We start from the raw sequence: 24,743 nt of genomic DNA, 5'->3' as shown, positions 1-24,743 counted from the left end.
TGAGCTCTGCATGGTTCTGCTAGAGGGAAGCAAAACACTCGTCAGGTACACTTTTCTCAAATGAAAATTGGCATTGTGCATGCAACTGAGGCCTTTAAAGAAAGATGAACACATTGAGAAAAAGGTCAAGAACCTTAAGACCAGTGTAGAAAGGACGCTTCTGCACCACTCGGGATGGATGTCAGAGAAGAGGAACAATGACAAGCCACTGTCAGCAATCCTGTGATTCCTGCCAGTGACTATTTCTTGGCATCTGGGGTTTTCTTCTATATTCTTTTGAGTGTTTTTAACTCTTAGCCTTGTTTTATCTATTTGTATGGATATGGTATGTATATTTGCATGTACATATGCATTCAGGCTGCATATGCAGGTGTTCATCTGTGTCTGTGGAGACCAGAGATCAGTGTCAAGTGTGTGTGCGTGTGTTTTAGGCAGTATTTTTTGTGAACTCAGTAGTCACTGATTGGCTAGACTGGCTGGCCAATGAGCTCTGGGGATATGCTTGTCTCTGCCATTGCTGCTACCTATGGTCATGGACACACAAGACCCTTCCCAGCTGGGGAATCTGAACTCAGGTTCTAGTGCAAACACATTATCAACTGAGCTACCCAGCCCCTAACTATTATCCTATAAACTACTTTATTCTGTTCATACTCTCTTTAAAATTATGTACCTTTATGCTGATTAAGTCTGAGGCAAAGCGTCTCCAGAATTCTAGAGAGCATTTCAGATCCAAGTTCAGCTTCCGAATGCCTAGCATATAATTGCATGGGAACCTGTCAACCACAAGGAAACAATATGTCAAATGTAAAATGGGCCCACTTCTGGAAAAACAAGCAAGAAACAAGTCCATTTCCATACCAAACAAGTCCATTACTGATGTTTAAGAACAGAAAGATCAGCCCAGCTATGTTGGCACATGCTTTTAATCCCAGCACTCGGGAGGCAGAGGCAGGAAGATCTCTGTGATTTTGAGGCCAGACTGGTCTACAGAGTGAGTTCCAGGACAGCCAGGACTACACAAAGAAACCCTGTCTCAAAAATCAAAAGAAAGAAAGAAAGAAAGAAAGAAAGAAAGAAAGAAAGAAAGAAAGAAAGATCAAAGATCAAGTGAAATGGAGGCTATTACAGAATAGAAAGACTTCCAAACCACAAAGAACCAATCCTGGAACCCAGATTTAACCCATCCGACTGCATACTCATTTAGAAAAAAGCATGCTGCATTTCCATTGGTTGGTTGTCATCACACAATACCACAAAGGTGAGTACTGAGCTACTTAAGTCACACTGTCATTTAAAAGGAGTAGGAAACATGGATAGCTTAGGTGTATGCTTACTGTTTGTTTTCCTCTTTGGGGTAGAGAGATTCTGAACAAGAAAAATGGTTTCTTGCATGCCAGATGAAAAATGACTAAGTGCCAAGGCAGGTGATAGGTCCTGCCTGTTGCCTCATGTACAATATCAGTTGACCACCTGCATCATCAGTCAAGGTGCACACAGTGTCGAGTGCCCATCTTTCCTGAATAATCATCATGGTAAACAAACACTGTCCAGGAGCATTTGTGGTTAGAGCTGCAGTGCTTTGGTCTATGAAAGATGGAAATTATTTGACCAAATCGAACCCTGTGTTAAAACGCCAGGGTAGTGAAATGGCGGAGGAGGTAAAAGTGCTCTTCAAAAAGACTGGTGACCTATGCTCAATGCCTGGGACCCACATGGTAGAGAAGAGACTAGGCTCTCCAAAGCTGTTCTCTGACCTTCACATGTGGGCCATATTATGGGTATGTACACATTCCCACATGCACATACAAATATACACAAATTAATTACTAATTAATTTTTAAAAATTGGGAGGAGGCATGGCTTGACAGTTCGAGCACTTGTTTCTCCTCTAGAGGATCAGGACCCATACTGGGCAGCTCACAGCCATCTATAATTCCAGCTCCAGGGGATCCAATGCCCTCCTCTAGCTTCCATGGGCACCGAGACTCATGTGACACACAGACATAAATAAAAGTAAATGTTTTTTTAAGCAGTTTTAAAATTCTACATGTCTTTACTTTGGACTGTAAAGAAGTATAGTTTCCCAACATTTTCACTTAAATGAGTACACGTTGCTAAAATTGGATGTTCAAGGTTACAGTTCATATTTAGGAAAGAGCCTGAGACCCTGGATTACTTTTTATTGTATGGTATGAAAATCCTCATGTTGCCAGTTAGAAGCATTTTGAGAAAGCAGTCACTACTGATCAAATTACCACTGTTGTCATTTATTTATCTGTCTTCACTCTCTTCCATTTCCTCCAATTTAACCTCTGTTGGTCATATTTCAGAGCAAGTTTAATAGTTTTTTTTTTTTTTTTAAAATGTATCCCATTGGCTTATATTTTAACTCTGTATTTATTTCATCGTTTTACATGTTACGATTTTCGGCACACAGCAGCAGGGACCTATGGGCTGATTTTTCCTGTGCAAAAACTGAGAAATTCGAGATTACATAAACCACTTCCTCTAGAGTCTTAAGGCAGCTGAATGCCTTGCTATGTATAACCAGCATATGTGTGTGTACATGCATACATATGCATATCAATATATGCATTGATACATTTGCCTTAGTGAAATCTTCGGGACCTCCAAGAAGAAAATCTGATGGGGAGTTTGGGGACTCTTATCAGAGATGGAAGCTTTTGGTGAACTTAAGCTCTGGCAAACAAAAATAAGAGAAGAGCAGAGAATTGTTTCCTAATACCATCAAAGAATAGAGGAGAGATGGGAAAATAGCAAGCCCCATTTTGTTTATATTTCAATAAACAACAGACATTTGAAAAATTAACCAAGATCTTCATAATATTTATAGCTTTGCAGTGTGTGCTTTGTTGTTTCATTTATTGCACTGTAATTCTTAAAATGGAAGGGCTCTTTGCAGCAGAGGAAATAGGAGAAATGGAAACATTTATTTTATGTGTACCCAAAGGAAGAACTCTGAGCGTGGGAGAGGTAGGGCAGGTGGAAACAGCTGCAGAAAAGAAGCCCTGAGCCAAACCCTAAAGATTTGGGGTAAGAAAGTGATGAGGGTTTATGGCCAAAACAAGGAGTGTGCTTGAGGACCGGGAATGCAGCTAGTTGGTCGAGTGCTTACCTAGCATGCAAAAAGCAAAAAGCTAGGGTTTGGTTCCTAGCAATGTGTAAGTTGGATGTGATGGTGCACACCTGTAACCCAGCACTTGGAAGGCTCTTCAGAAAGTTTTAGGCAAGCCTAGCATGCATGAGAACCCGCTTCGAGGCGGAGGAGGGAGAGGAAACTCTTCACCCATTTACTCATTGCACTCTAGACTCTCTGGAGGTTTCTGTGCCCTGGCCATTCTGGGGCAAACACCCTGCCAGCTAGTGTCGTAAGTTAAGGTGGTGCCAGGGACTAGGAGCTGCAAATGCCCCAGGTGTTTATTGTGCAGTATCAGGGTTTAGAACCACTGAGGTAAGGGGTTTTCCTTAATAAGTTTTTTCTTGCAGGGTCAGCTTCTGAAGATGTTTCGAGGTTATTATATGCAATTACTATAGCCTGCCTTTATGTGAGTAATGACCTCTCAGCTCTCTGGGCCAGTGTCTAGGTAGCCCTCAAGGATATGAAACAGAAAAAAAATATTTAGCACACTCAAATATTTAAAGAGAAGACAAAATGAACCTGATTAAAACAACTGAAAACGTTATAATCATTTACTCCATTTTAATTGTATTTATTTTTTGTTTGTTTTTATGTTATGCATTCATATGTGTGGATGGGTGCATGTGTGGATGTGTGCCTGTGTGTACATGTGTGTGTGCATGTGTGTGTCCAGAGATCAATTTCATCACCTCCATTTTAAACTTTTTTTTTAAAAAAAATTGTATTACAGTCTCCATGGTTGACATGGTTTCGCAAATCCTTTTTTGTTTTTTAATCATATTGAAATTTATTCCAAAGAGTTTTGGAAGTTATGTGGTAAAGGAACGTTTATAAGAAAGGACTTGCTGATGATGCTCTTCTGCAGTGTAGATGTAGGTCAGTACCACACAGTGACCACATCTGAGACCTCAGAATTTTCTAGTCAAAATAGACTACAGTAATTGGGATGGGGGAACTCGAAAAGTGGAAACTGTCATGGCGCATATCTGTTTGGAAGGAGGACCTGTTAACACTGACTATTATGGTCCCTTAGCTGCTCCAGGAGCCAGGCAAAGATCACCGACTTTCCAAGACTTCTCCTAAACCTGGAATGGATTGAGCACAAGCATGACACAGTAGAAGAATGACATGAATTTTGTCTGAGTGCTGTTGGCTGGAGGCTAGAGGTACATGTGGTTGTTGAGACCACAGAACAGTGTGACAAACAGCAAATGGATGCTGTGTGTGATGAATACCTGTGCATCCTTCAGCAGAAGTAACGTCACCACAGCCCTAGCAATGTGTGTGTAAGGGATGAGCAGAGTCCACAGTCCTACGGTCATTTGAATACGTATATCTTTTCCATGCTCATGTACCTGAGTATTGCACTGTGGGTATGTAGGAGCTTTCAGAGGTCAGGAGAGGCATCTGATCCCCTAGAACTGAAATTACAGGTGGTTGTGAGTCACCGTGGGAGAGCTGAGAAATGAACTGGGTCCTCTGCAAGACCAATAAGTGCTCTCAACCACTGAGCCATCTCTCCAGCCCCTTAACCTCATTTTCAAATAAACTTAAGAGTTAAGTACTGAAAACCAGCCCGGTTCTTTTCTCAGTAATCTTTCATTGTTAGCAATTGGTGCTTCTTCTGAGCTTGGATATTCACAATGACACTCCTTTAAAATGTTTCCTTCAAAAGAAAAGAAGGGAGAAAGAAAGAAAGATAGGAAGAAAGAAAGAAAGAAGGAAGGAAGGAAGGAAGGAAGGAAGGAAGGAAGGAAGGAAGGAATCTTTCCTTCACCCTCTAGGTGTGTATCTTGGAGACATGGCTCCCTTCTGTTAAGTAGTATAATCCATGTGGCTGTATCCAGAAGAAGTTTATACTTTTTGGAAGGAAAATGGAAATACTTGTCCACTTGGTTGTGGATATAAAAATTAGCATATTTTTGCATATTAACAGCAATAGGACATATTTATTTCTAGCATACCTGTTATATAAAGAATGTACTTATTTGCTGTGATTTAAAATAACATTTAAGGGCAGGTGAGAGGGCACAGTGATTAAAACATTATCACAAAAGCCTAGCAACTTGAGTTCAATCCTCAGAGGCCACCAAAAGGTAGAGAGAACTTGTTGTACACAGTGATCCTCTGAACTCTGTGTGCACACACACTCACCCACACTCACCCACACAATGAGAATAAAATTTCAAAAATGAATGAAGGGATTGGAGAGGTGGCTCAGTGGTTAAGAGCTCATATCGCTCTTGAAAAGGACTCAAGCTGGGTTCCTATCAACAGCCTACACAGCTGACAGCCACCTACCACTCCAGCTCCAATGCCTCTAGCTTCTCTCCTCTGACACCTGCACTCGTGTGCAACATAACCACACAGGCACATGTTCATGAGTGCGTGCACACGCAAACAGTTAAAAGTAAAATAAATCTTTAAACCAATCAAAGAAATGATAGGAATGGAAATTTATCATTTCAAAACTATTATAAAAATAATTCCAGCAGAATTTTCAATAAAAGATAAAACCCCTGGGGTCAAGTTGTGTAGAATATTACCTAATCTTGCAAGTATTCCTTTGCAAATTACAATGATAAAGAAAAAAGTAGCAACATGATGGGGAGGGGGAGGACTGTCAGACACTAGCCCAACTGAAATAGAGAGGACAAACCAATGTTGAGTCCCCTGTTGTTAAGCTCTGAGAGAGGGACCTGTGTGATCTGCTCATCCAAATGCACAGATAAACACTAGTCATCAAAAATAGTGAGACCTGTGGCTGGAGAGATGACTCAATGGTTAACAGTGCACACTGCTCTTCCAGAGGACCCAGTTGTAAATGCAGGCCTACAACTGCCTGTAACCCCCAGCTCCAGGGGATCTCACACCTCTGACCTCTGTGGGCACTTGCATTCCATTCTCGTGCACATATCCCCAACACATTTAGTTAAAATAATAATAATAATAATAATGACAATAACAATAACAATCGATGAGACCAGTACCACCAGGGACATGCTTAGCTGCTGATGTAACTCGGTGCTAGAGGACCTGTCTAACATGCATAAGGCCTGTGCTTCATACTTCAGCCCTACACACCAAAAGAACCATTCTGCAATTGACCTGTACAATTCAAGGTTGTTCAACCTGTCAAGAAAGGTTGCAGTTCTGTACAACAAGATATTAAAGAACATGGAAACCAAATGCAATGCATAGTCCTGGGTCAAAATCTAAATATGAAAGAGAATTTTTTCTATACATTACATTAAAAGGAGACACAGGGGATTTGTATATACATTCTACAGAATTGCATCCGAGTTAAATTCCATGACTTGATAACACAGCCACAAAATCATTGTTGAAGACACACACTTCATGTTACTTAGGGTACAGAATCACCATGTCTAAATCAGGTCTTCAAAAGTAACCAAGTGCTCAGTACAGACAGGCATTTGCTGTTAGGCCTGACTTAGTCTGTAAGATCTAGTCAATGTTTTTCTCAAATGAAACATTTGTACAATCTCCATACACAGAATACTCAAGAAGCCTGTTAACAAGACATCATTTGGGGGAAGGTCCCTGAATGTTTGCTTTTTCCTACTTCCTCCTCCATCTCTGCCCTCTCTGAACACTTTAACGAGTGTTTAATGGTTTGTGAAGAGACAATAAAGCTCTAGGAAAGAATTCAATTTAAAGGAAATCATTTTAAAATTGACAAATCCATTTATAGTTCAATAACCATCTCCTAATTTATTGGGTTAATAAATTCAGGATTTGGAGTAGTTAGATTTTTCTGGCATTTTTATCGTAGTAAAACATATGTAGCATAAAATTTGCCATTATAACCAATTTTTGATGGCATTAAGGACATTCACATTGACTCAGCCATCACCATTTTTCATCTCTGGAACACTCTGGAGCATTTCATCAACTGTACTGAGCTCTGTATCATTAAACAGAAACTCCCTATCTCTCCTCTTATATGTTTTATAGCCTAAATATGCACCCCTTATCAGATATGAACCTTGCAAATATGTCTCCCCATTCTATATGTTGCCTTTTTACTTTGGTGCACAAAATTTTCAAATTTTGGGGCTTGGTTTGCAGCTCAGTGGTAGACCACTTTCCTAGAAGTTTTTAATTTTCATGAAGTGTGAAGTTCAGTTTGCCCACTTTCTGATGCTTACATGGCTAATTCCCAGAGAGCATTTCTGCTTGTTTTCTAGAGCAGTGAATAGCAATAGTTTTTTTTTCTCTCTTTGCATTTCGGAACAGTGATGATAATTGTCATTCCCCTTTTTGGAATGTGCAATTGATACATGCCGCACTCAGCAATAGAGACTTTGGCATATATGAAATAATCCTTAATATTTTGAAGCTAAAATACTGCTGACTCCTCTGTTTAAAATGAGTTCCCGTTAAATCTTCATTTGAATATGTCTGGAAATTTCTCAGAAGATTACTTCATATGCTCCAGAACAAATGTGTTGTTCTGCTCTTGTTTTTACACTTCAGGCTCCTTTATTTTGCCTGGGCTGCCATTGACCCTGGTAGGTTTTCCATGCTGGTATGCAAATGTCCTCCAATTGCATATGCTACAATGCCTCTGAAGTGCCCTCTCCACTCTGATCCAGGCACCTTGAGCTGCCTGGCACACAGATCTGTCACTTCCCTGCTGTGGGGTAGTCATGGAGGTTAGCATAGAACATGGTGTGCTGAGTTGCAGGTTAGGGACCCAAAGTACTGCTAAAGAAAATATTGACACATGCTAAGTGTAAGAAAGACTTTGTTCAGAACCACTGTGAAAGGTGTCAAGATTATTACAAGAGGGAGAAGACTGGGCTCTCCTCCAAACACAACAAGGGCAGGATTCATAACCGAAGCATGGAGTGCCTATGTGGACAGAGAGGCCAGTGGATGGAAAATTACATCAAGGGATCCTAGTTAAACTGACTCAATAAGATTCTTGTTGAAGGTGGGCCATAGTCATCAGGTGCCAAAAGGACAGGATGAAGAATTTAGTTAGATAGTCAGATTGTCTCTAAATGGACTCAACTCCATTCCTAAAACAATCAGAGTAGGACAGGGACCAAGGTCAAGGCCTGCTGAGGAGAGCTTGGCAAAGCCTGACTAAGGTTCTGTCCAAGAGAGAACCTTGTCTGTCCGTCCCCTTCTTCAAAGCAAGAAGACACAATGTAGCCCAGGGACAATTTCCCAGTGACACATAAAATTTCTCTGTGGTCACTCTACTCTGATATTCTGTTTACAAAATAAATCTAGTTTAATTAGATTTGGCCTGATTATTACATTAATAAAACAAAAGCAGTAAAGGACCACACTGGCTTTTTGGTTTGCTTGGCTGGGACTTTTCATAAGGGTTCGGACTATGTTTTTTTTAAAGCCTCTTGAGAGGCTCGGTGTGTAAAGTTCCTACTTCACAAACGTGAGAACCTAAATTGGGATCCCCAGCATCCCTGTATAAGCTGAGCAAGGTTACTTGTGCCCCTAACCTCGTTTCTGGGAAGCCAGACACAGGATGATCTCTGGAGCTGGCTGGACAGCCAGCAGGGCCAGATCTGCAAGTTCCAGGTTCAGTCTTAAAAATAACATGGGACCAGAGAGATGGCTAAGTGATGAAAATTGTTTGCCACCAACCCTGATGACCTGAGTTCAGTAGAAGGATAGAACTGATTACTGCAAGTAGTCCTCTGGCCTCCACATGCAAAACACAAACACCACACACAAAGCCCTATGACACTAGGAAGCCATGGCAAGAAGCCAGACCAGAACCAGTCTTAGGACTTGCACTCTCCTTTGCTCTTAGCTGCTTTTGCGCTCTTTTCCTAGTGTGAAGACACACGTTCTGCTCCCCCTGCATGCACTTTCAAACTCCCTTTCAGATCCCTTTTGGTGCTTTGGCTGGGAGGTGCTCTAGAGAGTCGACCCTAACCTACGGTCACCTCACCCAGTTCTGCAGTAACAGTTACGAAAACCATGTGGGCATGTCTGATGTTCCAACCACTTTCTGTTACATTCTGTCACAAAGGGGACATGTTCATCCTGAACTTGTGCAAATAATAAGATTACCATGGAAATAAGAATATTCAATCAGAATTTCTGAATTTGGAAAGGATTAAGCAAAGAAAAAAATATGTTTCGTTTCTGTTTATAAAGGTAAAACCATTGCCATTAGTTATGAATAGATTAAGAGAAAAAAAAGTTCCTTATATCCCCCCAAAAACAAAAACAAAACAAAACACCAAAGAACTGGGAAATACCGGAACAAAAAGCAACAACCATCCATTTTCAGTTGTACAGGAAAGTTAACCCTGCTTACTCTACTTGACCTCAAGTTGGCAGCTTCAGGAATGCAGCTTCTCACTAGAGTTGGCAGTCTTGGCAGTGTAGTAGCCCTGCCTTACGCAGTGGCCCCGCCTCACGCAGTGACCCCGCCCCACGCAGTGGCCCCGCCTCATGCAGTGTCCCTGCCTCATGCAGTAGCCCCGCCTCACGAAGTGGCCCCGCCTCAGGCAGTAGCCCCACCTCATGCAGTAGCTCCGCCTCACACTCGCCACACCTTGCTGTAGAAATCCTGAACCCTGAGCACCTGGCAGGTACCTTTCCTTGAGTCTCTGAAACATTCCTGGTTTTTGAAAGCAGGAGCTCACTCTATAGTGTAGGCTGGCCTGGAACTCTGCATATAGCCCAAGCTGGCCCCAAACTCCTCCTCTACCTGCCTCAGCCTTCTGAGTACTGACATTACAGCCATACGCCACCTTACCAGCTTCCCGACCGTTATTATTTGTGGAGTATTGCCCAGAGCTGATTGCAGGAGATAACCAGAGTAAAACAGTAATTATTTATGGAAGGCAAAATTTTTAGTACGGCCATGCTTAAAGATCTAATGAGAGTATCTTCAATAAAAAATTTAGGGGGCTGGAGAGATGGCTCAGTAGTCAAAAGCACCGGCTGCTCTTCCAGAGAACCCAGGTTCAATTCCAAGTGCCCACATGGTGACTCACACCATCTATAAATCCAGTTTCCAAGGATTTGATGAACTCCTCTGGCCTCCTGGGCACCAAGCAGGCATGTGACACTCAAACATACATACAGGCAAAATATTCTTGTGTGTAAAATATACAAATAAATATTTTTAAATAAGCAATTTAGTTATTTCTGTGACACACATTTTATCTTGTTGCTGTTTGTTTTTGTTTTATTTTTGAGACAGGGTTCCTTGAAGCCCAGAGTAGCCTCAAACTCACTGTGAAGCCTGAAGATGACCTTGAACTTCTGATCCTTCCACCTCCACCAAATGCTGAAGTTTCAGGTGTGTTTCACCAAGCCTGGTTTGTGCAGCCAGAAGATCTGTTGATTCCAGGTTTTTGTGGCAGCTGGCAAGCATTCTACCAACTGAGCTACGTCCCAACCCTTTGTTTACTATGGTTTTCTAGTCTATTTTGAATCAGAGTCCTGCCTCAAATTTTTTTCTTTTCTTTTTTAAACGTTTTTGAAGACAGGATTTCTCTGTGTAGCCCTAGTTTTCCTAGAATCACTCTGTAGACCAGATTGCCCTCAAATTCAGAGATCTTCCTGTCTCTGCCTCCTGAGTTCTGGGATTAAAGGTGTGCACCACTGCATCCACCCAGCATTGACCATTGACCTCAAAATTTTCAAGCCTCACTCCCACTTGTTAATGTCTAGGACTACAAATAGGCGTGTGTCACTATGCCAAGCTGTGCACACATTTTGACATAACAACTATAAAACTAAAATTATAACTGGTGATATGAAATGGAATATATAATGATCAACAGAAACTTAATTATCTATGAATGTCATATGATTTCTGTAATATTTATATCAATGGTTACTAAATATAACATTGGGAAGATTGTATATCTTTTCTTGCTTGTTACAATTGAACATAGCAAAAGAATATAGTCTTTATAAGAATCTCTTTGGAGGCTGGAGAAATGGCTCAGCAGTAAATGTGCTTGCTGTATATCAGGAGAACCAGAGCTGGATACCAGCACCCACTCCTGTAACCCCAGCTCCCAGACAGGCTGGCGCTTGCTGGTTTCTGATTTAGCAGAAAAAATGCAAGCACTATAGTCAGAGAGAGACCCTGACTCAAAGGAACAATCAGAGAATGTCGAAAAAAGACACTTCACACTCTCTTCTGGCCTACACACACACACACACACACACACACACACACACACACACACACACACACACTTATAAATAAGCCCTAGGAAGTTTTTTTTTAAAAAAAAAGAAAGAAAGAAAGAAAGAAAGAAAGAAAGAAAGAAAGAAAGAAAAGAACAGAACAATAATACAAAGTGCATAGGTCAGTGTTCATTTTCAACTCAACACAATTTAGAATCACCTGGCAAGGTAGTTTCAATGAGAAAAATGTATGTTAGTTTGGCCTACAGGAATGTCTCTAGGGTATTATCTTGATTACAGTGAAGTGGGAAAACCTGCCCACTGTAGGTGGCACTAGACCTTAGGCCAAGGGTTCTGAATTGTTTAAGAGAGGAGAAGGCAAGCTGGGCTTAAGCATGTAGGTCTTCATTGCACTGTGCTCTTGACTGTGTATACAGTGTCACCAGCATCTCCAGTTTCTGCTACTGTGGCTCCTTGACGCTGTAACCTGGAACTGTGCACTAGAACAACCCCTTCTCCCTTACATTGCTTTTGTCGGAGCCTTTCAGTCCCAGCAACAGGAAAAGAACCAAGACATAAGGAAATATCTTTAAAAAAGAAACCCAAGCAGGGCGTTGGTGGCACACGCCTTTAATCCCAGCACTCGGGAGGCAGAGGCAGGCGGATCTCTCTCTGTCTCTGTGAGTTGGAGGTCAGCCTGGTCTCCAGAGAAACCCTGTCTCGAAAAACCAAGAGAGAGAGAGAAAGAGAGAGAGAGAGAGAGACCCAAATTCTACTTGCACGGCTATGTGCTTTTGTGCCTACCTACACCATTGTTTGAAGAAGTTTTTCCCTTTAAAAATAAAACCTTATAAATCAATCTATCCAATCTCAGTCACCTTTGACCCCACGAGACTCATGTCATCCAAAACTCCACACTGGCTGTACATCCAGACCTTGTCCTATACTTCCTCTTTCTTATTATGAGATAACCAGTCATTTCAATTTAGGACAAAATCACTTTCTTTTCTCTTCAACAGAAACAAATCCTACATTCTTTGAATGATTTTCCTGTGAAGCTATTTCTCTTTGCCTTTGTTTTTTTCTGGTATTTTTAGTTACCTGTGTTGATTATAATTTTTCACAGAAAAATGCTGGGAAGTGGCAGCTGGGAGTGGTTTGTTACAGATGAGCCCTTCTTCAGTAGACGGGTGGATTATAGGCCCCTGTGCCATCTCATGATGTTTACAGGTACATGCTTCTTCACAGTACAGCTTTCCAGTTTGGCAAAAGAATATGTTAACTAACAGATCCAACTGAAAGTATTCTCTCAGTACCTTGTAAAAATGAAGAGCCAAGCATGATGGTTCATGCTTATAATCACAGCATTAAAGAGGCAGAGGCAGGAGGATCAGGAGTTCAAAGTTACTCTTGGGTACATAGTAAGTTTAAGGCCAGCCTGGGTTACATGAGACTATCTCAAAAGACTCAAGACAAATAAATATATCAACTTATTCTCATGCTTAGTAATGAGTGTTTTAAACTGGCATGGTGGCACAAGCCTGTAACCCCAGCACTTGGGTAGCAGAGGCAGAATTATCAAACCTTCAAGGCCAATCTGATCTGCATATTAAGTTCAAAGCCAACCTGTGATATATAGGAAGGCTTCTGTTTCAAAAATAAATAAATAAATCTGCTTTCAATCACTGTTTTACTTATAAATAACCTGACTGTTTAGTAGACATCTCTAATTTACCATAATGTAGCCTAATTCTAAGGATACATACTACCAGCAAGATTTTTGAAAACTTCTGGGAAACTTGTCACTGAACTTGCTATCTATTAATTGTCTTTACCTCACATACATATCAGGCAAATATACTCAAAATAAAATCCTAAACAGGCTGAACGCCTGAGAGTGTTATCTTACTGCTGTGGTAGCCATACATAGAGAAATATAAGAAGCAATTCATCTCTTCTATATCTTTACCCACGCACTTCTCCCAAAATTAATTTTATATTTTAGATATTTAAACACCTGACAAAAATTCCTTTACTCCCCTAGAAACCTCCATGCTTGCATTATGTTTAATACTGAAGAGTAGAAGGCATATCCACTTCTATTAAACCAATAATGCCAAACTGAGCTCATCAAAAATTTTCCTTAAAACATGTGGAAATGAAAAACATTTTGTTTGTTTCTGTACTTCTGAGATCTATGATCATTTTCAATCTTTATAAACATTTATGGCTAAGTATGTTTAAATAGAACATCTAAATCCTTCGAGATACTTTAGAAATTAATTTGATAATACTATCTAGAGGTATAAAACCTGCAGAGATAACATATACACACACACACACGCATATACATACATTCAAACAGAGACCTCACATAGCTTTGCTCTAGAATTCAGCCATGAACCAGTTAAATACAACAATACCCAACTTAGTGGTTTATAAAAAATAGTTGGTGCTCATCTTTGCTCCAGTTTATATTTTTATCTGAATTATGTTTTTTGGCAAATGGGACATGTTAAGGTTGAGTACACAGTAGAGGGCTCAAGCTTTCTGTAAGTGTTTGTAGAAGGAGCTTTTGGACTCTCCTCTCTTGCAGTCTTACAAAGGCTGTGGCAAAGGCTGAGGGGGAATCAAGTGGTTGTTTGCATGTCTCCAATGCTCATCTGAGATACACTTTTTTTTTTCCTCTGCAGCTTCAGATAGTGATTTACAGAGGTCCATGAGTCCCTTGAGAGTCCTGGTGGGGACAGGGCCTAACGCTGTAGCCTCTGTTGTGAGCTGACAATATGGCATGGAAAAGGAAGGCCTGTGGCTGAGTAGAGAAGCAAGCAGTAGGGGCTTGAAGGGGTGTATCACAGGAAATCGAGGAGGCAAGTGATGGTGAAGGAAGGAGGGGTAGAAGCACTGGGAAAGTAGCCAGTTGGGGAAAGCTTAATTTCCAGGTCATGCTAGTAAAATCATACCACAAGGAAGGCAGCAGAGGGCTGCAGGTGTTGCTCAGAAGGTAGAGCTCTTGCTTGGCATGTAAGAAGCCCTATGATTCATCCCCTGTACAAACTGGTCATGGTGGCACATGCATATAAGCCCAGATTCAGGAGGTAAGGGCAGAAGGATCAAGAGTTTAAAGTTATCTTCTAGTACATAAAAACTTTGGGGCCACCCAGGCTATATAAGACACAAAGAAAGAAAGAGAAAGAGAGACAGAAGGAAAGAGAGAGAGAGAGAGAGAGAGAGAGAGAGAGAGAGAGAGAGAGAAAGAAAGAGAAGAGAAAGGTAAGAGGGGAAGAGAAAGGGGGGAAGGGACTTGTTGAAAGAAAGAAAAAGGAAGGGGTGGAGGGAGATGGTGAGGGTGGGAGCAGGGGGGGTGGAGAATAGGGAGGCAGGTGGGAGGAAGGAAGGAGGGAGGGAGGGACAAATGGACAGGCACAAAGTCTGCACAGCAGTAGTAGAATAGAGAAAGAGCAGAAGTTTAAGAACAGTCTGTCTGTGGGATGCCCCCTCCCCCATTCATCCCCAATTCACCCCTAAGGGGAAGAAAACAAGATCAAACAGAACATAGAGGCCTCCCAGCATTCAGGGAGTGGGTCCTGGCTTGAAACAGAGAGCAGGCAGGACTTCTGGCCCAGGAGATACAACAGCAGAAAGTACACTCAGCATCTTAAGATTCAAAGTCTGTTCCCACAACACATACCATTGTGACATGGTGATCTGCCTCACCAACTCAGGAGGCTGACTCATCAAAGGAATTGGGAAGCTGGTCACGAATGCAGACAGACTCCAACTCATCAAAGGCACACACTTGAGTGGTGTGTGTGTGTGTGTGTGTGTGTGTGTGTGTGTGTGTGTGTGCGTGCGCGCGCGCGCGCGCATGCATTCAGGGCCCAGGGATGAGCCTGAGCTTACCCACATCACTGAATCATAACTATGGCTGGGGGATAATTACTCTGGTACTTAACAAGGATGAGACTTGACTCAGGGTGACTGCAGGAGGCATCAAGAGAACCTCACTGTGGATAAGGTGCTTGCTCAGTGTACTTGAAGCCCTGAGTTCCACCCCCCCAACACTGTATAAACCGAGGCAGTTGCACACGCCTGTAATATCACTGCTCTGGAGTGGGGGGGGGGAGTCAATCCTGAATACAGCAGGAGTAATGGGGTCCACAGACAATGGTCAAGTTAGGGGATGAGTGAATGAGAGACAAACCATCCAGGTGCACACTGGAGAGCTGTTGAGAGTGCACATCTTCTCCCAAGATCTGGTGTCCTGGTCACCAAATGAAACAGCCTAATGCATATCTCCCAGGAATGAAGTCATTTTTATGCATGGAATAATTGAAATACAGATCACTCCGAAAAGATATTCCCTTCCCCTGGAGAGGAATGGTTTGTTCAGCTGGCTACATTGCTTGAACTGAGCAAACAGATGTCTCCTTTCGGAAGTATTTGGATCCGTGGCTTGTGGTTTCCCTTGAGGGATGGGGGCTAACTGGTCAAAAACACACCACAGAGAACAGAAATGACAAGTTGACCTAAGGACAAATCCTAGTATTGTGCCTGTCCCAGAACACAGATGCAGTATTGGCGTTTTCTAACTTGACTCGAAGATTCAGCCTTGCCCGTCGTTTGGACTATTGTACTAATTAATGCTCCTTGATTTTCACCAGTGAGTGCTTCACTTTTGGCATATTGTTCTGTTTTTTAAACCTGGCCTTCAACTGCTTTCTTCCCTTCCTCATTTGTAGAACAGAACAAACCATGGAAGTAAAAACAGGAAGTTTTTAAAAGAAAACCATTTCCTGATCACTCCTTTCTGGCTACACCTGAAACAATCACAAAATACCACGTCATTTCCTAGTCTCTGGTTAAGGGTAACAAATGGATTGAAGGTTGATGTTTTCATTCTAAAATATATACCGCATTAAGAGAATGGCATCTGCCCTGACAACACTGGGAGGGAGTGCTCATGTTGCAATTGAATTTTCCTTTTTTCAAGATATTTCGCTCCTTGCTCCAAATTCATGTTCCAACATCCCTTTCCTTTCTGTTAACCTTTTAGCATCTTATCAGGACCAACAGTCAGTTGATACAAACATCTAGCTTGAGGGGGAGGGTATGCCTGAGAATCAAATTGTGACTGATGTGTCATTCAGTTTCCAAGACTAAATGACACATCAGGCCTTACCCTCAGAGGAGCAAATAGGCTTCTTCTAAAAGGTGAACACCAACATTTGCTCTGTAGAAAGGTCTGAGAAGTGTTCTAAGGGCATGTATGAGTTTAGCAAAACAGAAAACAGCTGGATTCTCTCTGCCTACCTGAAAATGAGTGACCACAGAAGCGCTGCACACTATCTAACCCCTACTTATGCCCACTGCAAGGTGGGGGGTAGACACTTACAGGCACTGTGGCACAGTCAAGGAGGAACCAGTAAAGAAACAGAGGTTGAGACTAGTGAAATGGCATAAGGGGTTTAGACCTGAATGTGATCCCCGAGACCCACAGGGTGAAGAGGAGAACCAACCCCTAAAGGTGGATCTCTGAATTCCAGATGCATGGCATAGTGCATGTGCCCATGTGTATATGTGTGCACACAAATACACCCAAATAAGTAAAATATGGAAAATTAAAAGAAAAGTTCGGAGCTGGGTGTGATAGACCACATCTGTAATACCAGCACTCAGGAGGTAGAGACAGGAGGGTTATCAGTTCCAGCCTGGGCTGCATAGTGAGACCCTACTAGAAGGAGGAGGGGGACACAGAGGACTTGGAAGAACAGAAGCAGGGGAGAAGGGGGAGGGGAGGAGGAGGAGAAGAAAGAATTGGAGGAGAAGAATGAGGAGGAGTGCAGGAGAAGAAGAGGAGGAAAGGAAGAGGAGAGAGAGGAGGAGAAAGAAGAAGAGGAGAAAAGAGAAAGTAGAGGAGGAGGTGAGGAAAAGAGGGAGGAGGAGGAGGAGGAGGGAGAGGAGGAGATTGCTTGAGTTATACTAAGAAGGCTTGCCAGTACTTCTAAAATTCACCATGCCTGTTCTTTGACTTCTAATTATGTACCTCAAAGCCTGTTTTTCTGCTTGGGCAACTTTTGCTGTATGTATCTCACACTGGAATAGATCACAGATGTCTATTTTGTGTTTGTTTGTTTGTTTGTTTGTTTGTTTGAGACAGGGTTTCTCTGTGTCAACTGGCTGTCCTGGAACTCCCTTTGTAGTGCAAGCTGGCCTCAAACTCACAGAGATCTACCTGCCTCTGCCTCCCTAGTGCTGAATTAAAGGTGTGTGCCACCTTGCTCACAGAATGTCTTATAAAAGATACAGGACAATTATACCAGTTGTTAAACTTTCAAATGAGGCAGGTTGTGCCATCTTTCAGCCAAATGCTTTTCAGAATTGCTTATTTTTCTAGTACTTTGTGTTAGACTAGAAAGAATGGACAGAGATCCAGAGGGGAGTAGATTGTCACATGTGTTCAAAGCTTCTAGACTGTCCTGTGTCTACCAGCCAGTGGCAAGTGATGTGGTTGCCATGGAAGGACAAGACTCAAGCCCAGGATAACTGCTGTGCTCATGAGAAGTGGAGAGTTGATGAGGTTAAAACTGGGAGCAGCTTAAAGCTTGTACTTTGTTTTGCTCTATTTACCTCTGCTTCAGAAGTGACAGTGAGCCCTGTGTATCTAACAAACAGTTACAGTGGCTGGAGAAACAGCTCAGCACTGGCTAAGAGCACTGTCTGCTCTTCCAGAGGATGCAGGCTCAGTTCCCAGCACCCACAGGGAGTTTCATAACTTTCTGTAAGATCCAGTTCCAGACGATTGGGCGCCCTCTTGGGGCCTCTCTTAGCATTGCGCAAACGCTGTGCATAGAGGAACATACAAGCAAAAACGTTTACCCACACACATAAAATTAAATTAAATGATTAAAAAAATCAGTTTGGGACTGTAATTATTAATCTTGATTGGCACCTTGGTAGGATTTAGAATTAGCAGAAATACAAACTTCCATGAATGTGTGGGGGCATTTCTAGATTGTGAGAAGAGCCACTTTAAGTGTGAGCGTCACATGTGGGCTAAGGCCCTGGACTGAGTAAAAAGGAGACAGGGAACTGAGCACCCACATTCACCCCTTCTGCTTCCTGACTGTGGGTGCAGTATGATTAGCTGCCTCAGCCACTCCACCTCAACTACAGCTGCTCTTTCAGCCATACCTTCCCATCTGTCATGGACTGTTAGACTGTGAGCTGTATTAGTCAGGGTTCTCTAGAGGAACAGGACCAATGGGAGATATAATTATATATATAATTATATATGTGTGTGTGTGTGTGTGTGTGTGTGAATTTATCAAGTCAGATGTAAATTAGAAACAATAGCAAAGCCACACCTGAGGGCTGAGAATCTGGTAGTATGCTTGACCCTTGAGCCTGGGTGCCTAGCAGTGGTGGTAGCCCCACAGTGGTTATCTCCCACTGTGTGGGGTGAGAACAGCAACCAGTCTGCCCACAAGACAGTTGCTTCAGCAGTCCTAGTCGGCACTGAAACCCTGGAAGAGCAGCTGGTCCCTAATCCACAACAAGAGCTTGGAAAACCTGGTTCTGGTATGGGTGAAGGAATCGTCCTTGGCAGGAACATGGCGTATCAACTACAGGCAAGATGAAAGGCCTGTCGAGAAACGATCTTTCTGCCACACCCCTTTTTACCTGGGCCATCTTTTTACCAGAAGGTGCAGACCACAATCAGGGTGAGTCTTCCCACATCAATCAGCAATCAGGACGCATCTTTCAGGTAAGGATCTCTGCTCAGCTAATATTAATTTGTGGCAAACTGGCATTGAAACCAACCTCAGTGTGAGCCAAAATGAAATAATCCTTCCTGTTTTGTCAGGGATTTTGACAGCACCTAGGAAAATGGCTAGCATGAATCTCTCAGATGGCAAGGCCTATTTGCTTATTATTCTAACCTATCAGGAGGAGATGTTTCACTGACATGACTTCTGCGGGCATCTTGGAGCATCCTGTCTCACTCGGGCCTGGTGGTTGCTCAAATGGGTAGCACTCCTCAGTTGCTCAGCCGTGGGACTCACAGCTTGGATTCTTCAGCAGATTCCCATTGAGCACAGAGCTTTAGAAGGAATGGACAAAGGATCAATCTGATTCTGTTTAAAGATTCCCAGAATTACAATCTTGGTTAGATTTTTCTCTAAGCTGCCTTTGAACTGAGTTCAGTTCCAAGAATTGCATTTTAGAGACCTCAAGGATGTTGGAATCCCTAAACTCCTGGAGATTGAAGCCCAGAAGTCAATGGACCACTTAAGGTATATCCTGACTCTTGAATTCTAAAGAAGCTCCTCATACTTCAGCAGCTTTCTCCAAAACTCACAGGAAAGCTCACCCAGAAAGTTCCGAGGCATTTGATGTTCAGTAGAGTACTGAGAGTGTGATATGCAATTGGGGATTATCTCTCAGTGGTGGAGTGCTCATGTATCATGGTCAAAGTTCTGGGTTTGATTCCCAGCAAATAGGCTCTATATTGAAGAACATTTAAAAAGTCCTTGTAGACACATTGAGATGGCCCTTTGTTTTACATTCTTTGGAAGACTCTAAAAGGAAAGCTCTCAGTAACAATGGCTTCCACAATAGGCAGCAATACTTGAGAAATGCCGTGTTGCTTAACACTCAGGCTTTTGAACTACGTATCAAAGTATTTGTGTAAAATGCAATCATGACTCATTCTCTAAAAGATGTCTATAAACATTTTCATTTTCTTATAATTACTAGAAGGGAAAAAGAACAAGTAGAAGAAAGGACATTGGCACCCTAAGTGCTTGTATCCCATCCAAATCGGCTTCATAAAGGCTCAATGGAAGAAGCAGGAGTGTGATTTTAATGGGCTGGGTGGGTTCTTGCATTCCCAGTGTACAAAGCAGTAGGTTGGGAAAGCTCAGTGCTCTGAACCCAATGTACTTTACACATTTATTCAGAGAATAGTTGGGTTTTAATTATTTATGATAATAGCACTCAGTGCACTAGTAAATGTCCTTCAGTGCATATTTTGTAAAGTAATGAAGTCTTTGTAATGTGGGCTTTCTCCGTAAGCTACCCTCTCCTCACTAACAAATCCAGGGCAGCGGAGTGTCTGTGCTCGCATAGAAGTGTATATATAAATTATCAAACTGAGGTTTACCAAGGTGCCATTGAATTTGACTGGGGATTTCTCATTTTCTCTATCACATCCTCATCCCCCAGCCATAACGTGACCAAAGAAAATATCACCACCACCGGGGAGATGAGCAGGCTGTCTGGACACTTGTTTTGGTTTCTTTGTACCGCCTAATTTTCCCCTCTGCTGCTATACTCTTACAGTATTTCAATAAAGCACAGAGCAAGACCATCAATCTCCTATATTTCCCTCTAGTCTAAGTTAGACATAGTGCACTGTATGACTGTGTCTTATTATGTCCAAGGGTCTTCCTCTCCTTTTTTTCCCTTGTGTCTTTTGTTTGTTCCTCTTTCCTGGTCCCTTGGCTGCAAGGTTAGATTAAACTTTCCCTCATTTAAGAAATTTCCATGCACCAAGATGAGAGTTCACAGGACTATGTCAGCCTTGTGTGTGTCATTCCCTTGGCTGATAAGTTTAGTTTGAAGGGATAAAACCACTACAATTTCAGGTTCTGTTTTATACTATTTCAGTAACCCAGGTCATTCTCATTTAGGTGGTATCCAACCTACCTTGATAACGATAGTGACAAGTGGTCACATTATAATGTACAAAGCAAACCCAGATATTATTTGATGCAATATTTGTGGCTGTGCTGTTCGCAGGTCACCTAAAGGGTCTTACTGTGTTTTGGCTTACAACAGGAATGTCTGTTTCATAGAGGTTTTATGAAATTATGGGAAAATCTCTGTAAACAACTTTACAGGAAAAAAATCAACCATGCTTGGTGAACAGACCTCAGTATTACTCATGCTGGAGACTTGAGCATTTATGAAGCCACTGGATGTAGCCCTTAAGATTTTACTATTAACAGCTATTTCACTTAAACTGCCCACCATTTTGTGGGTTCCAAGAGAAGGACTGATTAGTTGAAAGCTACCTATAAGTATCTCTTTCTCAGATGATATTGCAAATTAATTGTAGTCATTCAGACAACAGCTGGACCTGCAACAATCAAAAGTATTCGCCTATAAATGAAACATGGCTTCAGGGAGAGTGAAACATACTGACCAAAGTTTACTTGAAACTCTTCTGTCTCTAGAATAAAGAGCTTCTTTGACTTGGATTTAAAGTAAATGAATCATCAATGCATTGAAAGAAACGGGGTAAAAATAAATCAGATTATCTGGGTGCTAAATCTCAGATTATGTATGTGGGCCCGGTGCTGGTAGAAGCAGCTCTGGGGACAGATGATGTCAGACTGCTCAGACACTGTTTTTTTGTTTGTTTGTTTGTTTTTGGATTTTTTTTTTTGGTTTTTCAAGACAGGGTTTCTCTGTGTAGCTTTGGAGCCTATCCTGGCACTCACTCTGGAGACCAGGCTGGCCTCGAACTCACAGAGATTCACCTGCCTCTGCCTCTGCCTCCCGAGTGCTGGTATTAAAGGTGTGCGCCACCAACGCCCAGCTGCTCAGATACTGTTAAAGCCCCAGATGGACAGCAGTTTCTAAAATGCATAGCAAAACCTACATTCCCATCAGTGTTAGAATTTTGGTTTACAGACAATGAGAATGACAGGAAAAAGATATTTATCAGCCAGGGTTGGTGGCATTCCTAGAGAAGCTGAGGAAGAAGGATTAGAACTTCAAGACCTGCCTATAATACACAGTCAATTCAAACAACTTAGGTTCAGTTTCAAAAGAGAAAGGGGAAGAAGGCTGTGGATGTGACTCAATGGTAAAGTGTTAGTTAACACCTGTGTTGAATCCCCATTGCTGCTAAGTGTCCTGGGATCAACACTTCTGTGCATGCAATGGATGACTATAATCATTTCTTCATTCATTTGCTCCATATCTCATGTTTAAAAACTAAAATTTATGTTTGAATTTACTAGTTTATAATAAGAGCTCTACCTCCACAAAAGCAGGCATACAATATCATTCATCATCTTCAAAACATGTAAGGGAAACTGGCTAATTTAAAGCTCAGTTAATAGAAAGAATTAAGAATTTACCCTAGCCTTCCACAGAATCCACACATTAACATTCTGGCTAGTGACAAAGTAATACATTTTTTAAAAATGGGAGCCAGTTGGTGATAGTGCATGCCTTAAATGCCAGAAGTCTAGGAGGCAGAGGCAGGCAGATTTCTGTGAGTTTCGAGGCCAACTTGGTCTACAGAGTGAGTTCCAGGACAGGCTTCAAAGCTACACAGAGAAACCCTGTCTCAGAAAACAAAAATATATATATTGTTATTTTTTAAAATGGGACTAGAGAGAGATGGATAAGGAATTAAGAGTATTTGTTGCTCTTACAGAGAACCAAGGTTCAGTTCCCAGCATCCTCATTGCAGCTTACAACCATTTATAACTCCAGTTCCAGAGGATCTCTTGCCCCTTTTGCAGCAGGCATGTACATGATGCACAAATGTACTGATATATTATTTATGATTTAATAAAGATTGCCTGAAGTATCAGAATGCAAAGCCAGCCACACTAGTTAGCTATAGAAGCTAGGCAGTGGTGGCATACACCTTTAATCCCAGGATGTGGGAGACAGAGACAGCTAGATCTCTGTTAGTTTGAGGCCATGCTGAACTACACCAAAATGATCCAGTCAGAAAGAGGAATACCTCACACAAAGGAGATCTCAGCACTTGGGATCCCATGCCTTTAATCCCAGGATTTAAGAGGTATAAAAAGAAGCAAAGGATCTCATGTGAGATTTATTCTCCAGCCACACTGAGGACAGGTCAGCCCCTTTCAGCCTGAGGTAGAGGTAAGAGCTAGTGGCCAGCTGCTTTTCAGATCTTCAGATCGAACCCCAATATCTATCTCTGGTTTTTTATTATTCCTGTTACAATATATCTGTCTCTGGGTTTATATTATTCGTGCTAAACACAAACATACCTTGTGGGTAAAACATACATATAAAATAAATCTTAAAAAAATTAAACTGCTGTAAGGATAGAATCAACAAAAATCTAGACTGGGTGAAACTCAGTAGGAAAAACAATTCTTAAGTTTAAAAGTATCAGGAGCTGTGGAGGGGGCGTGGCTTAGTGGGTGAAGGGCTGACTGTCCCATTTGGGGACCTGAGATAGATACCTAGCACCCATGTAAAAGCTGCTTGTGACAGCATAGGTCATCTCGGCTCTGGGAAGTCAGAGGCAGATGATCCCTGGGGCTCACTGGCTAACAAGTCTAGAGGAGTCATTGAGTTACAGGTTCACTGAGAAACCTAGCTTGCAAAAAACAAGGAAAACAACAGAAGAGGACACCTGACTTTGGCCCCTGGCTTCCACATGGGCCTGCTCATGTGTATACACATGTCTTTGCATGCACACAGAAGAATCAGTGATTGTAATGAGAAGGTAGGGCAGGGAGGCTGACAAAACTCCTGTCAATCAATTGCAATGGCTGGGTCTTATTCATAGACAGAGAAACTGTAAAGAAGCAAAAACAGACAACTGAAGCGACATAGACACACAAATTTGGAAATGTGAAGGAATAAAATATTGGCCGGTGAGATGATTCAGTGGATGAAGGAACTTGCCACCCTAAGATACAAGCCAACAGCCCAAGTGTGATCCCTGGAATTCATGTGAAGATGGAAGAGGAGAACTGAGTCCATAAAGTTACCCTCTTACCTCCACACACACACACACCAAGTCACATGCACTCCACATGTAGACAATACCCAAAAGTAATGGTAAAATGAAACAATTAAAAAACATTCTAAAGCAATTAAGTTTCTTCAGTGGGGCTCTAGCTTGGTGGCAGAGCACTAACCCAGAAAATGCAAGGCTCTGAATTCAATCTCCAGCACAGAAGGAGGAGGAGACCGATGTTTTAGGTAAGAAGCTATGGTTAGTAGGTCTTTTAAGAAGAGACCTAAACCTAACACTGAACCATGGACCAGTGAAATTACACATGGTCTAAGACTTCTTCAAATAAACAAGCGTTATAGACAGGGATATAGGTCAAAACACAAAACAAAACAAACAGAAATCAAAACCGGCTCTGTGTTGATACCTGATGAAGCTAGGCAACTGACTCATTGGGAAATTCACACTGTATGACAATTGTACATGTTTAAAATTCCTATAGTCCTTTTAATACATAAAAACCACCTTGAGAAAGGAAATACTATCAGCTCCAAATCAAAGGGAGAGAGGCCACAGAAGACTTGGGAGAAATAGAACATCGCAGGCATCTATCTATACAAGACAAGAAAGGAGGGGAAAGGATGACTGGGAATCTTTTTGTGTGGGGAAGCTTCCTGA

The sequence above is a fragment of the Cricetulus griseus genome (assembly GCF_003668045.3).
Source record: "Cricetulus griseus strain 17A/GY chromosome 1 unlocalized genomic scaffold, alternate assembly CriGri-PICRH-1.0 chr1_0, whole genome shotgun sequence".
NCBI classification, from domain to species: domain Eukaryota; kingdom Metazoa; phylum Chordata; class Mammalia; order Rodentia; family Cricetidae; genus Cricetulus; species Cricetulus griseus.
This window is presented reverse-complemented; position numbering follows the sequence as displayed.